Genomic DNA, 14121 nt, shown 5'->3' with positions numbered 1-14121 from the left:
ATTATATTAACAACAGAAGACAATCAACAGCACAGTCCACGGAGCCAAACTATTTCCCGCCACCTTGAAGTGGTTTTATGGGGACAGGTTTGTCTGTCCATATGACAAAAAGGGCAATGGGAAACAGGTCCCAACTCTCTGATACTTCTTGTGGGTACTTCAGCTAAACCTTTAGGTATCAGTTACTTGTATTCTAATTATCAGCTGTGACTTTAAATGCTTGTAGGGAATTAATAGAGGCCTAATTAATGAGGTTTTAGCTATATGAAATCACCTTTTTTTTTTCAGATTCACTTTTGAACATGAAGGGATGCTTATCCAAGTGCATATGACACCAGTCTTGGGAATTCAGTCATCTTTTCTGAGACACGGAAATCCCCTGTATTTGTAGTTGCCACTGTCACTCAGAATCAATCACATGACTTCTGCCATGGCATCATAATCAGAAAAAAATGAAAAAAGAAATGCAGATAGCATCTGAGCAAAGCTGAAAGACTCTCCCTCCTGAGGCTTAAAATTAATATTTGCTGAAATAAAAGGACAACTGAAGGCTTTCGTAACCATGTGTGCATGGCGGTGAGGTCTGGGAGGCTATGGCAATATTACCTTGTTTTCAAATGTCACTTTTATAAACCAAAAATACAGCATATTTAACAGAAAATAAAAACTAATAGTCACATTTTTCTTTGTCCTCATTAGTCAATTGTCATGGTTTGGATCTGTGGTGTCCCCCAAAAGTTCAGTGTGAGGTGAGGCCAGGTGGTCCAGAGGTGAAATGATCAGAGGAGGAGAAAGGCGACCTGCTCAGGGAGTCAGTCACTGGTAGGGACTGCAGGCAGGGTGGCCTGGAGGAAGTAGGTCACGGGGCACGCCTTCTGGGTTTGTACTTGTCCCTGGTGAGTGAAGCTCTCTGCTCTCTTTCTCTCTGCTTCCTGATTTTCAGTCCTGAGCTGCTTTCCCTTTCCACCAAGTTCTGCCTCAGCTCAGGCCAGAAGCAATGGAGTCAGCCACCTGTGGACTGAGACCTCTGAAACCATGAACCCCAAATGAACTGTTCCTCTCCCAATTGCTTTTGTCAGGTCTTTTGCTCACAGCAACAAACAATTGACTAAAACGTCACTGTTAAATTTTGTAACCCTTTCTGATCCTTTCCTTGAGACCATATGCACATTCCAATCAATACTGTACGACTCAGAAATCTACTTGTGGACGCTTGTGAAAATAAAATAAGCCTATATTTTAATTAGAGGACACTGAGGTTTGTGTGTTAAGGTCTTAATATTACATAATTATCAAAAAGACGTCTCAGTTGGATCATAATCGTTTTCTCTAGTATCTATTTTCCCAAATTCTGATCCTAAGAAAATATGTAACAAAAACTGTTTCATTCCAAGAAGCCATTATCTGTATTTAATAATTCTTTAATTATTCTAGTACATGATTTAAGTTTAATGATAATAATTTATCAATGTATTGAGAATAATCCCTGATTTCAAGTATTTCTCCATTTTAAAACCATAATTCTCTACTGATCCTGGTTATTCCCATAACTTTAATGCTTTCACAGTAATCATGACTGGGTTAACATTAGGGTGTTCATGATTTTGCTTCATCACTCATGACTTTAATATAAAGTTTAGTGTACTTGAATATTTAGTTAGGGACAGTTGAACTTCAGTACACATTGACTGCTTTGATCCAATAGCTCAATCTGAGTCACATGATCAATCTACATATATAGGCAACACTGTTTTTAGAACTTATTTCTCTTCTTGTTGAGTGCACAACCTGACACCCAGCTCTATGGTTTGCTTGCTAACAATCCATGAGAGAGTATAGACAAGGAGTGGGAGCAATGGTTAGACGAGTACCTTCCATGCAATGCATGGCCCATTAAAACCCAGTGGGATAGAAAAGCTTCACAGCTGACCTCTTGAGTCATTCTTTACAGGTGTGTGGTCACCTTGGCTCACTGTTCACTGCATTCCAAAGTGAATCCCAACAAAGCTTTAATGAGTTAAACTGCAGAAATCCAGGATTTGTCTCTTACAGCAAATAGTATTAGCTAAACCAATTAGGCTTACAATAATCCTTTCATATTCCCTTCTAGTCTTTAGTGTCTACTCCCCTTACTCCTCAGAGACAGCCACTCTAATGAATTGGGTGTACGTTTTCATGTTTTCTTACAAATGCATGCATTTGAAGACTAATTCAATTTCCTTCAATGCATTAGACATATGCAATTTTGTATTTTATGTGTTTTCACTCAGTGTCTTTTAAGTCCCTCCTGATTCTAGGTGCACAGGGAGAGCATCACTCAGGATCAGTGCCAGGCCATCAACGATGTGCATCTTATGCATTTGATTAGTCATTTCTTAGTAACAGACTTTCACATGGTCTCCAGTTCTCCTGAAACAAACACGTCAGAGTGATAAGCATAAAGCAATATGTTATTATTTTTTATTTAGTGTTTTTCTAACTAAAAATGAGTATTGGTATCTTTCATATACTTGTTATTATTCAAAGTTTCCCATACATAAATTATCTGCTTATATTTTTTGACAGTTCTTCCATAGAAATTCCTGTCTTAATGGTTTCTAGTATTCCTATAAGTATGTGGGGTTTTTTGTTTGTTTGTTTGTTTTGGTGGTGGTGCTGGGGATTGAACCCAGGGCCTTGCACGTGCTAGGCAAGCACTCTACCAACTGAGCTATATTCCCAGCCCTAAATATGCGTTTTTATGTGATTTTAGGTATTGCAAATATCTTTCTCCAAATTATCCTATGACTACAAAGAGACGCAAACCATTATTTGACAATATTACTTATATTAACATTATTCTGCATTATAAACAAGCTAATGTATTTCTAATTATTAAAAAAATGCATTGCTTAGATGTGATTACACTGCAGTTGTGTTTTCTTGTACTGAATAAGGATATTTTTAGTTTTTAAGAAAATTTCCCAGTACCTCTTATAGCAAAATAAAAGCCTATATCATCATTCTGCCAAAATAAAAGAAAAAAAACAGAAAGTTTAAGTAGTTTGTTAAGTAATATTAGTAAGATTTTATGCATAATATTTGACAAATGACACTGTGTAATTTAACTTATGACCATATATGAATGTGTGTGTGTGTGTGTGTGTGTGTGTGTGTGTGTGTGTGTATATATATATATATATATATATATATATATATATATATATATATATATAAATTCAGGGTTGTTTGCTTTATAAAACTTATATATGTTCAATTATAGTAACAGAATGATTTTAGGAATGTATTTACAGATCCCAAGTTTTCACATGTTTGCATATGACTTATGTTTAATTGTTCAGTTGACTGCCAATTTCATTTTACTTTCTCAACTCTCATTTGGTTTTGGAGTAATAATTATTCCCTTTCAGAATTAAAAGGTGTCATCACCAAACCGTTGTTGTAAGCTGCCTATTGAGACGAAGCAGGCAGTTCCGAGCCATCCCTCTGTCACTTGTAAGCTCAGGCCAACAACAGAACTGGTGGCAAAAGGCCAGCGATCGGGGCACCTGTCATCCTTGTCATACAGCTCACGCTTTTCCTTGCTGAGGATTTCAAAGTGCCAGACTCAGAGCCCTAGATGCAGACAAGAGTTCAGGTCTACTGACCTGTGGACGGTGCTCCCTTTGCTTCTCAGCTTCATTTCCTCCACTCGCTAAACACACACAATCCAGATTCATGCACAACCCAGATTCACGACTTGCAGAGACCAATAACAGAAAGCACATAATATACTCATCACAGCTGTGTCAACTGTTCAATAAATAACAATTGTTAATGTTTTCAAATATTTTCTCCCATTTTAAGGTCCAGAAATTCCCCATCTTCCTAATGAATTCTTCCTAGATCACATATAGGTTTATAAGAATCTCATCTTCTTCAAATCTTCAGCATAGATACGGTTCACAAAGATTTTAGCACTTAATTATACTCTATGCTGTATTCTTTAAAAAATATTTTATAGGCATTAATTCTGTCTCATTAAACACATAACAAGCTGCTAGAGATAAAGATCATTTTTTATACTCCTCTTGTATTAGCCACCGTGGAGGTGGAGGTAGTAAAAATTTCTGACAGGCTAATTACTCTTTGTAAAGAGTGGCAATTAAGAAATAATTTAAGGGAACATATAGATGTTTGGCAATGATTATTATGTTTTAAAAGAAGTTCGTGATCTTTCATAACAATGGGTATTAAAATCTGTGCCTACGATCAAGTATACATCCCCAAGCTGGCATTGTAATTTCTTACCATGACCTTAAAGATAAATAAAAGTAATTCTGATCCACTGCTTAGCTTGTCGTATAATTGTCCTGAGATGAAGGCATATACTTATGAGTACATTAAATATGCAACAGAGCATTGAAAGCTGATTTTAGTTCAGAATGTATTTTAAACACATGGCCCTATTGAATTTATACAACGTAAGATCAATTATATACTACTGCCTCTGACTCCCCATCATATGTGACTTAGGTTGCCTGAACTGAAAGTCTTCAACCTTCTCATGCAGATTCTCATCCCTCCTTGGGAAGCAGTTTCTTTCATCAGAATCCTTGAGATTTGAGGGAGAGGAGAATGAGAGAACAGGAAATGTGGGAAGATTAAATGGAAATGTTCAACCCGTAACTATACTTCCTGCCTTGTGGCCAATCACTTTCCTACACAGATTTTAGAACTTCCTCACAAGTGGAAAAGATAATTTAACTTTTCATTTTGGTCTTTTAAAAGTACACTGGGCCTGACTATGCAAATTCCTTAGCTTGGTGCACAAAACTTCCATGAAGATAAACCTGTTCACATCTCCAGCCTCGTTTTGGCCACCACCCTCCAAACCCCACCAACCAAAACACCACATAATTCAAAGTTGCTCAGTTTGCAAGTCTCAGGACATGCCTGTCTCTTTATTCACTACAATTTGCATCAATTGCCTCCTCTACCTAAAACATATTTCAACTTTGTTTCAAAAATCTATTGTATTTTGTCCTTTAGCCCTCTGAAACCACTTCCACTTGGAATCCTCTTATGATACTATGTTCTCTATGGCAGACCCTGCCATACACATGCAAGTATGCAAATGCATGATTTTATTTCACCAATATCAACCATCCCTACAAGTATCTATTAAACCCTGTGGTTTGTCCTTTAGACACCGACTCCTCCTTCATATCTGAGTTTACAGGTGCTTTCTTTATGTCTTCATACTGACTGCTCAGTGGAAGCTGGTTGAATAGGCGATTCAGTTAAAGAGCTTTGCATGAATCTTGATTTTTATGGAACCTCAAGAGATTAATGGTCATATAGTGTGCTTTTTGCACACTTGCTTTATCTTAAAACTATTTAAACCACATGGCAGCAGAGAAAATAACAACATGAGGCTTCATATTTTGAAGAAAATCTATGTTCTAAGTTCATATTGTGAAGCACTGAGAGTCAGCTAACACATTCCAGGGTCATTGTTCACCTCTATGTGTAGCTCTGCCATGCACTAGTTCCTAAGATGTCAATCACTAGTAATTTAAGAACACAAATGCTGAAAGCTTACAAAGTAATACAAGTCTTTTGGCACCAAATCCAATGGAAAAATAACACAAGCCCAATATTGAACATTCCCAAACTACAGAAGATAAAATTACATAACATGAAATCTTTGTAATTTTACTTTCTGGCAATAACAACTTCTAACATTGGTATATATTCTTATAAATTTTTCAGCATATATATACATATATATATGTATATATATATACATATATATAGTTACATTTGCAACAATTATTTTAAAATTCATAAGATTCCTGAGTTTTTGAACCATATTTCAACTAAAGCAATAATAGCCATATTGAATTTTCTTACTCCATTTCTATTTTTAGAAACACTGTTTTATATTGAGCAGCATATCCTGAATATATTTTCATTTATATCACAGATTATTTTACTGTATTTGTATGCAAAATTGATGTCAGCTCTACTTTAAAAATGATCATGTAATTTTAAGAGTTTTCTTTTAAAAATAATCTTGCAAAGGACATCCAAATACATAGTTTGGTATGCATGATACACATTATAGTGCTAGAATTGTGGAATCAATCTGCATAGCCAACTTTGAGATACAACCTCATGTATAACTGGGGGATATTCAGCTGTAGTGAAAATCATCTCTGCATATGGCAACAGAGCTGCAAGAGATCTCGGTGGAGCCAGGTTGCTCATTTTGAAGGGACTGGAAATAGGAAATGACCACAAGTCTATGATGAGCAAAAACCCCAAATCAGTTTTTGTTTCAGTATATTTTAATTGTTAATGATAACAAGTGAAATTTTAGCTATAACTATTACCTTTATCTTTTCACCATTGTTTGAATGGCTTTGAATACATAGTGATCATGGTACCTTTTGTATGACACTGCTTCCCTATTTACCCTGATTGAAATAAATTATATAAACTAAATTAGAAACCATTAGGAACCTATCTGCTAAGTCATAAAACTCAGTTTTATAAGAATATATTACAGGAGACTATCTAATATACTCATCTAACTGGGAAGCAAATGAGGTCTGAACAAAAAATCTGTTCAGTGTATGTTATTTTTAGTATTTTATTTGGAAGTTTTCTTGGGAGCAATGAAATATGTGTTCCTTTTCTAATCATAGTCAAAATACAGTCAATATGAAAATTGGATGCAATTACGAGCTGTAAGTGTATCTCTGAATGAGAAAATATGGCAGACAGTCCACTGGAGGTGCAGAGTTACCTGCAGGCATGAATATCCCACGTTCACTACGGGTCCTACACACACACACACACACACACACACACACACACACACACACACACGGCAATCGGAAATGTGAAAGCACAGTTGGAATACAGAGAATGAGAAGTGGCTCATTCAAGGTCGGTTAGTCACTGAACTTACCTGAACTTACGGAACTGATTCGGTCACCCTTGCTTCCAGAGCGACGCCTCCTTTCAGCTCTCGATTTGTGGGGTCCGCACTGGGGTCTCCTTGGACTTTCAGGAAGCTCCTGGGACTCCTTCACTGCCCCTGGGTGCCCAATCCCACCTGTGCACACCTCCTCGGCCCCACGGCAGTGCAGGCTTGTCCACTGTCTGTCCACTAGTGATTCCTTCCTGAACCATGTCCTTCCCCTCAAGTCCCTGCTTTCCCCTAGCCCTTATTTTAAGTGTTTTTTTTTTTGTTGTTGTTGTTGTTTGTTTGTTTTTACTTCTTCTCTCCTCCCCATTCTCTCTTTTTCCCTCCCATAGTCTCTTCCCCTTCTTTCCTTTTCATCCCTATCCATGTTGCTATCTTTCAGAGGATGTGTGTGGAGTAGAAATTGTGTGTCCCCATTTGGCTAAGTCCTGAGGATGCAAGTTAAGTTAGGATGTGACTTGGGAGCTTAGAAGGGGGCGGGCACTATAAGGGTCTCTACACAATGACAAGTGTGCTGGATCCCAGGAAAGGACAGTTGGGGAGTGGGTCTGAGGCGGGTCATCCTAACACTCCTGCAGGAGGTGAAGCTGAGATTCCAGAGTGAACATCAGTTAACGATGCGGGAGCGAGAAAAGAGCTCCAGTGAGGAGGAGAGTGAGGTTGACACCTTAGAGCCAAAGGAAGTACAGGAAAAATGAGAAACCCTCAGGTTCTGTGTAGCATTCTTTTGCACACTAGTTTCCCGGGATCTTTGTACAGTGAAGAGCCCCGGGAGGGAGAGATGGTGTCTCCCTCTGGACTAAGGTTCTGCACTTGCTCTTCGGTGTGGAAGACCTAGGTTCTTGCCAAGAGGCAGCTAATCGCAAGGGGCTTGGAAAACGTGTTGAAGAGATTGGGCTAAATAACATCAGGACTATGGGCAAGCATCCTTCTGTTCAAAGGAGGGAGGTATCCTGGTGAGGTCTGTGTTTTTAAAGGCCCTTCAGTGTGGGTGAGCAATGGAATGGAGTTGGAAAAGAAGAGGGTTTGGGGTGTTTGTGAGATATCCAACTAGAAAACTTGAGTGGACAGATGGATAAGAGACAACTGGGCTGAAGAGGGGGCTGAAGAGGGGGGCTGACAGAGACACAGATTCAGAGTCAGTATCAGTCTAGCTCTGCAAGCTGATGTTAATCCATCTCTCACCCTACGAACAAATTGCATGCTCTTCCACCATGTCTTATGTGTATCTTGCACACTTTATTTTATACATAGTGGATATTCATTTGGTTCTTACTGAAACTTACTGAAATAACATCCAGCCTTTTCTACAGATGAGTTCTGGAGACAATTCTTTGTCTCAGACAGTGTGCCTGATTGGGAAAAGGAGCTTGGCTGCTGTCACTGTAACATGGAGACAGTACCCTATGACCCAGCCAGGACCAGCTTCTGTCAGGTTCCTAAACCGAGGTTCCTTTTTGCTTATATGTTCTCATTCAGGTAGCTGAATAACACCCCGTATGGATTTAGACACAGCTGAATTTCTGGGCAGGAATAAAATGTGTCCCTAAGGATCTACTTAGGAGAAATGCTTTGCAAATGCTAATCGATTGAGGAAAATTCCCCTCTCCTAATTTTAAGGCTTATTCACAAATATTTCTTTATGTGTAATTGTATGATATTATTAATATGTGAGTGAAATCTTGGTATGAAAATAGCATTTTCAATTTTTGATAGGTTTTAACTTATACTGTGTTTTAAAAATGGCTTCAAATTACATTTTAATGTGTAAGTTGATTTTCTGAGCTTTTGTGATTTTATAATAGTCCTAAATTGGGTCTTCACAAAATTCTACACATCAGAAGAACTATAGAAAGTAACATTTGTTTGTGTGAAATATGAAACAATTTAAATATTAATGAGAGAGAAGAAAAGAAGAAATGATGAAGAAGAAATGAATTATCCTAGTGGCTTTGTTCATTACTTTTTTTTCTATAATAATCGTTACTTTGGCCATTCTGAATTCTTCTGATCTCTGTAGTTCAACAAATCATTTGCTCTGTAACCTGATGGATTTTCTTAATCATCCACACCAAGGATACCACCAGAACCTCCAATACCCCCCCAAACCACTGTCTTTAAATGTATAGCATGTTTGTGTCCTCAGTTATGGTTCATGTTTTTTATGTCTAAACTTTAGAATGGTTTATTATAATTTATGTTATTTTTGTCTTTTTGAAATGTGTAGGTCAGTTAGGTTGCTGTGGACTCCATATCACGATAACCAGGGGGTGCTGATTCTGGTAGAAGGCAAGATCATGGCTCTAGTTGTGGGAATCAAGCTGATTTAGACCCCTTCTTTGTGGTCATGGGCATATACTTAATGACATTCCATACCCCTGGACATTTTTAATAACATACATTTGCTCTAAAATGATATACTGATCTTTTATATGATTGCTTCATCAAAGTTCTAACCACACATTTGAATAAAATTATGATTCTTTTCTTCTATATTTCTTAAATATGTGAATGTTCTTTCTAAATTGAGAAAAAATTTTTAAAGAATGCAACCTTCTACAAATGATTACAATTATCAAATAATTACAACTGGGGAAATTATATTCCTAATTGGAAGAAATAATATTCTTAAGCCCCAATTCTATACCATATGAATTGCAGACATGGCATGAAGGGAAGCCACAGGTAAGATAGACACAAATATTGCTGCTTTAGGAGTTGGTTGACTGCTATTTGGGAGTTCAAAGAAATATAACATTTAACCTATCTTAACAATATGAGACGAAAGGTTTGATAGATTTACACTAAATGTTAAATAACAATCATGAGCTAAATTCTTGAATTTTATTATGTAGTAGGGCTTTCAATATGGTAGAAGAAAACGAGAACAGAAGTCCTGCACTTTCTTCAAAAATTATATTACTGAGTAGGATTTTAAGTTTAGCATATTTGTTTTTAGCATAAAATAGTTTGACCTCTTCTAAGGAAAATACCTTTTTTTAAATTCTGATATCACATCCTTTTGCAGCCCTGCAGACAAGAGATGCATGGTTATTGACCATATTGTATTTACACTGAATATCAACTCCTCTTTCTCTTTCTGACTTACAATCTGTTGACTACATTGTATTTTGAAGGATGTGAAACTGCACAACCACCATATGGCTATTTGAATTTTTCAGCAAAGACATTTGGACTAGGAATTATTTTACTGTTGAGATTACCTCAGTTCATGAATAAATATCATCAAGGACTTTTGTCTGCTGAGAAGTGACCTCTGTCTATTATGCGCTCTCAATGAGAGTGTTTGACCTTGCTCAATCCTTCACACAAAATACAATATGGATGCAAATGAGTTCTGGATTTCCAAAATAAGTTCCCACCATGAAACCCCCTATTACAATTCCAAAATCTAGCCAGAGAGAGACAATTCAAATCTCTCCATATACTGAATTGAATTCTATTCTCTTTCCAGCTGTTCACAAATACAGAGGTAAATTGCTTATTTTAAAAAGTAGAGGAGAGAGACAAAATAATGTAATTGTGGAGTGAGACATGAATAAGTAGTTAAAACACAAACCCAGACAGTTACCACATCCACAAGAAAATGTATGTTTCCTTGTGCATGAGAAATACACATCCCATGGGGAGGATGTGCCCTTACCTTCCGGAGCATTGAGACTGAGTGAGGGATTAGAGCCTGAGACATGAGGATGTAGGAAAGCCATGGATTAAGTACAAGCTCAACAATGATGGGAGTGAGCACTGTAGTCCGAGAACCAATAAGCATGTGAGCATGTGGTTTTGTGCAAACGGTGGGGATGCAGAGGCAAAAGTCACAAACTGTGTCGTGCTTTGATAGACAGGAAGCAGGCAAATAGGGTTCCAACTAAAAGTCTTCATGAAAATGGGGGATTGTGGCCATCACAGTGGAAAGCTGCTCTGTTAAAACAAGCAGAACTATAGAGAGAGAAAAGGCTTATTTTTATATGAAATCATCAAAAATAAGTGGCAGTAAGAAAAACTTTAACAGATTTACAGTTGTGGTACGATAGAAATCAGAAACAAAGAAGGAAGGCCACACCCAAGGCAGAAAGTGAGATCAATGGGATAAAGGTGGCTAAAGAAGACAATGCATAATTTAAAAAAAATCCCTGAAAACGCAGGGGTTTAAGAGATCAATACCATTTCTCTAGTTGTTGCTGCATTATATTTGTGTGATATGTACATCATATAGCTCAAAATATGTTGTCAACGTCTGAATGGTATTAACAAACAGCTGGAACACAAAAGCCTGGTGTTTTTATTAATATTATTGTTAATATATAAACATTAATAAATATTTAAAAAATAAATGTCTTTTTAAAAATAAACCTCTTCGGGCTGGGGATGTGGCTCAAGTGGTAGTGCGCTCGCCTGGTGTGCGTGAGGCACTGGATTCTATTCTCGGCACCACATAAAAATAAAATAAAGATATTTTAAAAAAATAAAATAAACCACTTCATCCCTGTAGTGATACAAAATTTTATTACAGGACTGGACTTACAATTCCTCTGTGCAGTTTATTTTGGTACCTTGAATATTCTTTACTTTCAACTGTACACGTGAAACACAATTAACTACTGATATTAACACAAGGGTACACAATGACTTAATAAAATATACCCATTGAAGTTGTTTATATTTGTCTCTGAAGTGATAAGACTGTACCAGGGTATGCCTGAGCACATCAATAACATCCTCCAAAAGATAATGAGCTGTTGTTCCTACATTACCTAAAATAATGGAGAGCACAGCTCATGCAGTAAAAAAGAAATCACCAAATAATTTGTATAGAACCTGGAAAAATTAACAGTATTTTAGTGTACTTTTATCTAATAAATTGTAAAGATCAAATTGGAAAGCAATAATAGAGCTATACTATCAATATTAACTCAAGAAAAACTAGAAAATCCTTTGTTATATTACTCTGCATCTTTAAATATCTTCTTGTTTATTGTAACTTTATAAACACTGATAGAGTGTCTATCATAGTCCACACTCAATATTGGAGATGCATAATTGAAGAAGGCTTGGTGACTAATGAAACTGTCATAAATTACAGGACCCTCACTCTTGTTTCCCACCCCTATCCATGGCTCTGCCTCCTCCAACTCCCTCTCAGGGGCTGCAATAAGGCACAAAAGACAAAATCTAGGTTTAGTTTAGCAGAATATGACCATAAGTTTTCCAACTGACAACTCCATTTGAAAGAGAGAATGATATTTCATGTTTGCCTTAAAGGAATTAGTCTTATAAAGATGATGTAGGTCTCCCAAATTTGTAATTATTTATTAAACTCTATCATTAATTTTACTCCTACTCATTAATACTACGACACACTGAGTGGTTATCAAAGAAAAAGCCTGTTACATTGTCCAATGCTTTATTCCATAATGAGTCACATACTTATCAAGTTGAGTCCATATGCTGAAATAAACTGGGAATATGGTGAGAGAGAGAGAGAGAGAGAGAGAGAGAGAGAGAGAGACGATGTCTCCCATTCTAGTAGGAAGAGGAAAAAAAAACCTGATGCACGCAGTCAAATCAAATCATGGCAGAATGTGGACAGCACTATTGCAAATATATTTACACAAACAAATGGTCAGAAGAGCATACTGCTTTAGTATTAGAGCTGGAATCCTCAGGAGGGCACACACCACGTCCTCCTCTGGGATCAGTGACATCAGGTTTTGGTGAGCTGAATTTTCCAGTGGTGGAGGAATTTGTTCAACAAAAGCCAGCCAATACCAGGCATCAGGTGCTTGCTTCTTTCTTTCCTTTCTTCTCTCCAGGGAGTCAGTTCTCACATTCTCCAGTAAGCAAATACAAGAAAAGTGAACAGTACAGAGATGCGGATATGAGAGATGCTGCTATGGTTTTGATACATGGCAATGGCAATGCAGGAATGGTCAGGGGTAAAATGATTAGATTATGATAGCTTATTACCTGATCCACGGTTAATCCATTTGATGAATTAATAACTTAAATGGCTAACTGAGTAGTAACTGCAGGCAGGTGGGGCCTGGCTAGGGAAGGTGGTCACTGGGGATGTACCCTGGGAGATGACATTTTGTCCTAGCACTTCCCTCCCTCCCTCTCTCTCTCTCTCCCTCTCTCTCTCTCTCTCTCTCTCTCTCTCTCTCTCTCTCTCTCTCTCGCTGCCCTTCCACCATGATATTCTGTCTCACCTGGAACTCAGAGCATGGAGTTGGCTAAATGATATGGACCAAACCCTTGAAACCACCAGCCCCAAATGAACTTTTCCTCCTCTAAGTTGCTTCTGTCACGTATTTTGTTTAAAGTGACAAAATGTTACTAATGCAGATGTATTTTAGGGAAAAATCATGCGTAACTCTTATTTGTAACACAAAGAGATGAATATACAATATCAATTTTGATGATATGTTTCATTCTGATCCAATTAAATGGATATTGAACAAATAAATATGTATAAAAGAACACCAGATTATTATCTTTACCTCATTTATTCTATAATTATTACTTTGTGGTAAACCAAGAATAAAATACCATCAAAGTTTGTTAAGAAGAATAAATTTAACCCTACCTGTAATGCATAAAGCTAAAAGTTCCTGGAACATAAAAACCCTTGATGAATGTTGTCCATGGTGATCAATATTATTAATAATTCTATGATTATTACTTCCATTGCTCAATAATTTTGATGCCAAATTCTCAGCAGTTCCCCAAGCAGTAAATACCACTTAACTTCCTTGAACATCTTGGTATCTTGGTTTCAGAAATCTCTCAAAAGCCCCTCTGTGCCAACCTGGATGATTTCTGTTCAGCCTGGGGCAGAGGCACACACCTGCCGTCCCAGCTACTTGGGAGACAGAGGCAGGAGGTTGCCTTGAGCCCAGGAGTTCCGGGCCAGCCTGGGCAACCTAGAAGACCCTGTATCCACAGAACAAAATGAAGGAGGAAAAGAGCCCTAGTCACCAATCCTCTACTCAAACTTCACCTCTTTCTCTCCGCCTTTCCCTCTTTGTCAGGCTTGTCCCAGTATTTTCATAACCAGGCTTGTATCAGCACAAGGACTGAAACTAGAACTTTCATTCATTAGTCACAAGGTTTCATCACTCAGT

Source organism: Urocitellus parryii, chromosome 13 (genome assembly GCF_045843805.1).
Source record: "Urocitellus parryii isolate mUroPar1 chromosome 13, mUroPar1.hap1, whole genome shotgun sequence".
In the NCBI taxonomy this organism is placed as follows: Eukaryota; Metazoa; Chordata; class Mammalia; order Rodentia; family Sciuridae; genus Urocitellus; species Urocitellus parryii.
This window is presented reverse-complemented; position numbering follows the sequence as displayed.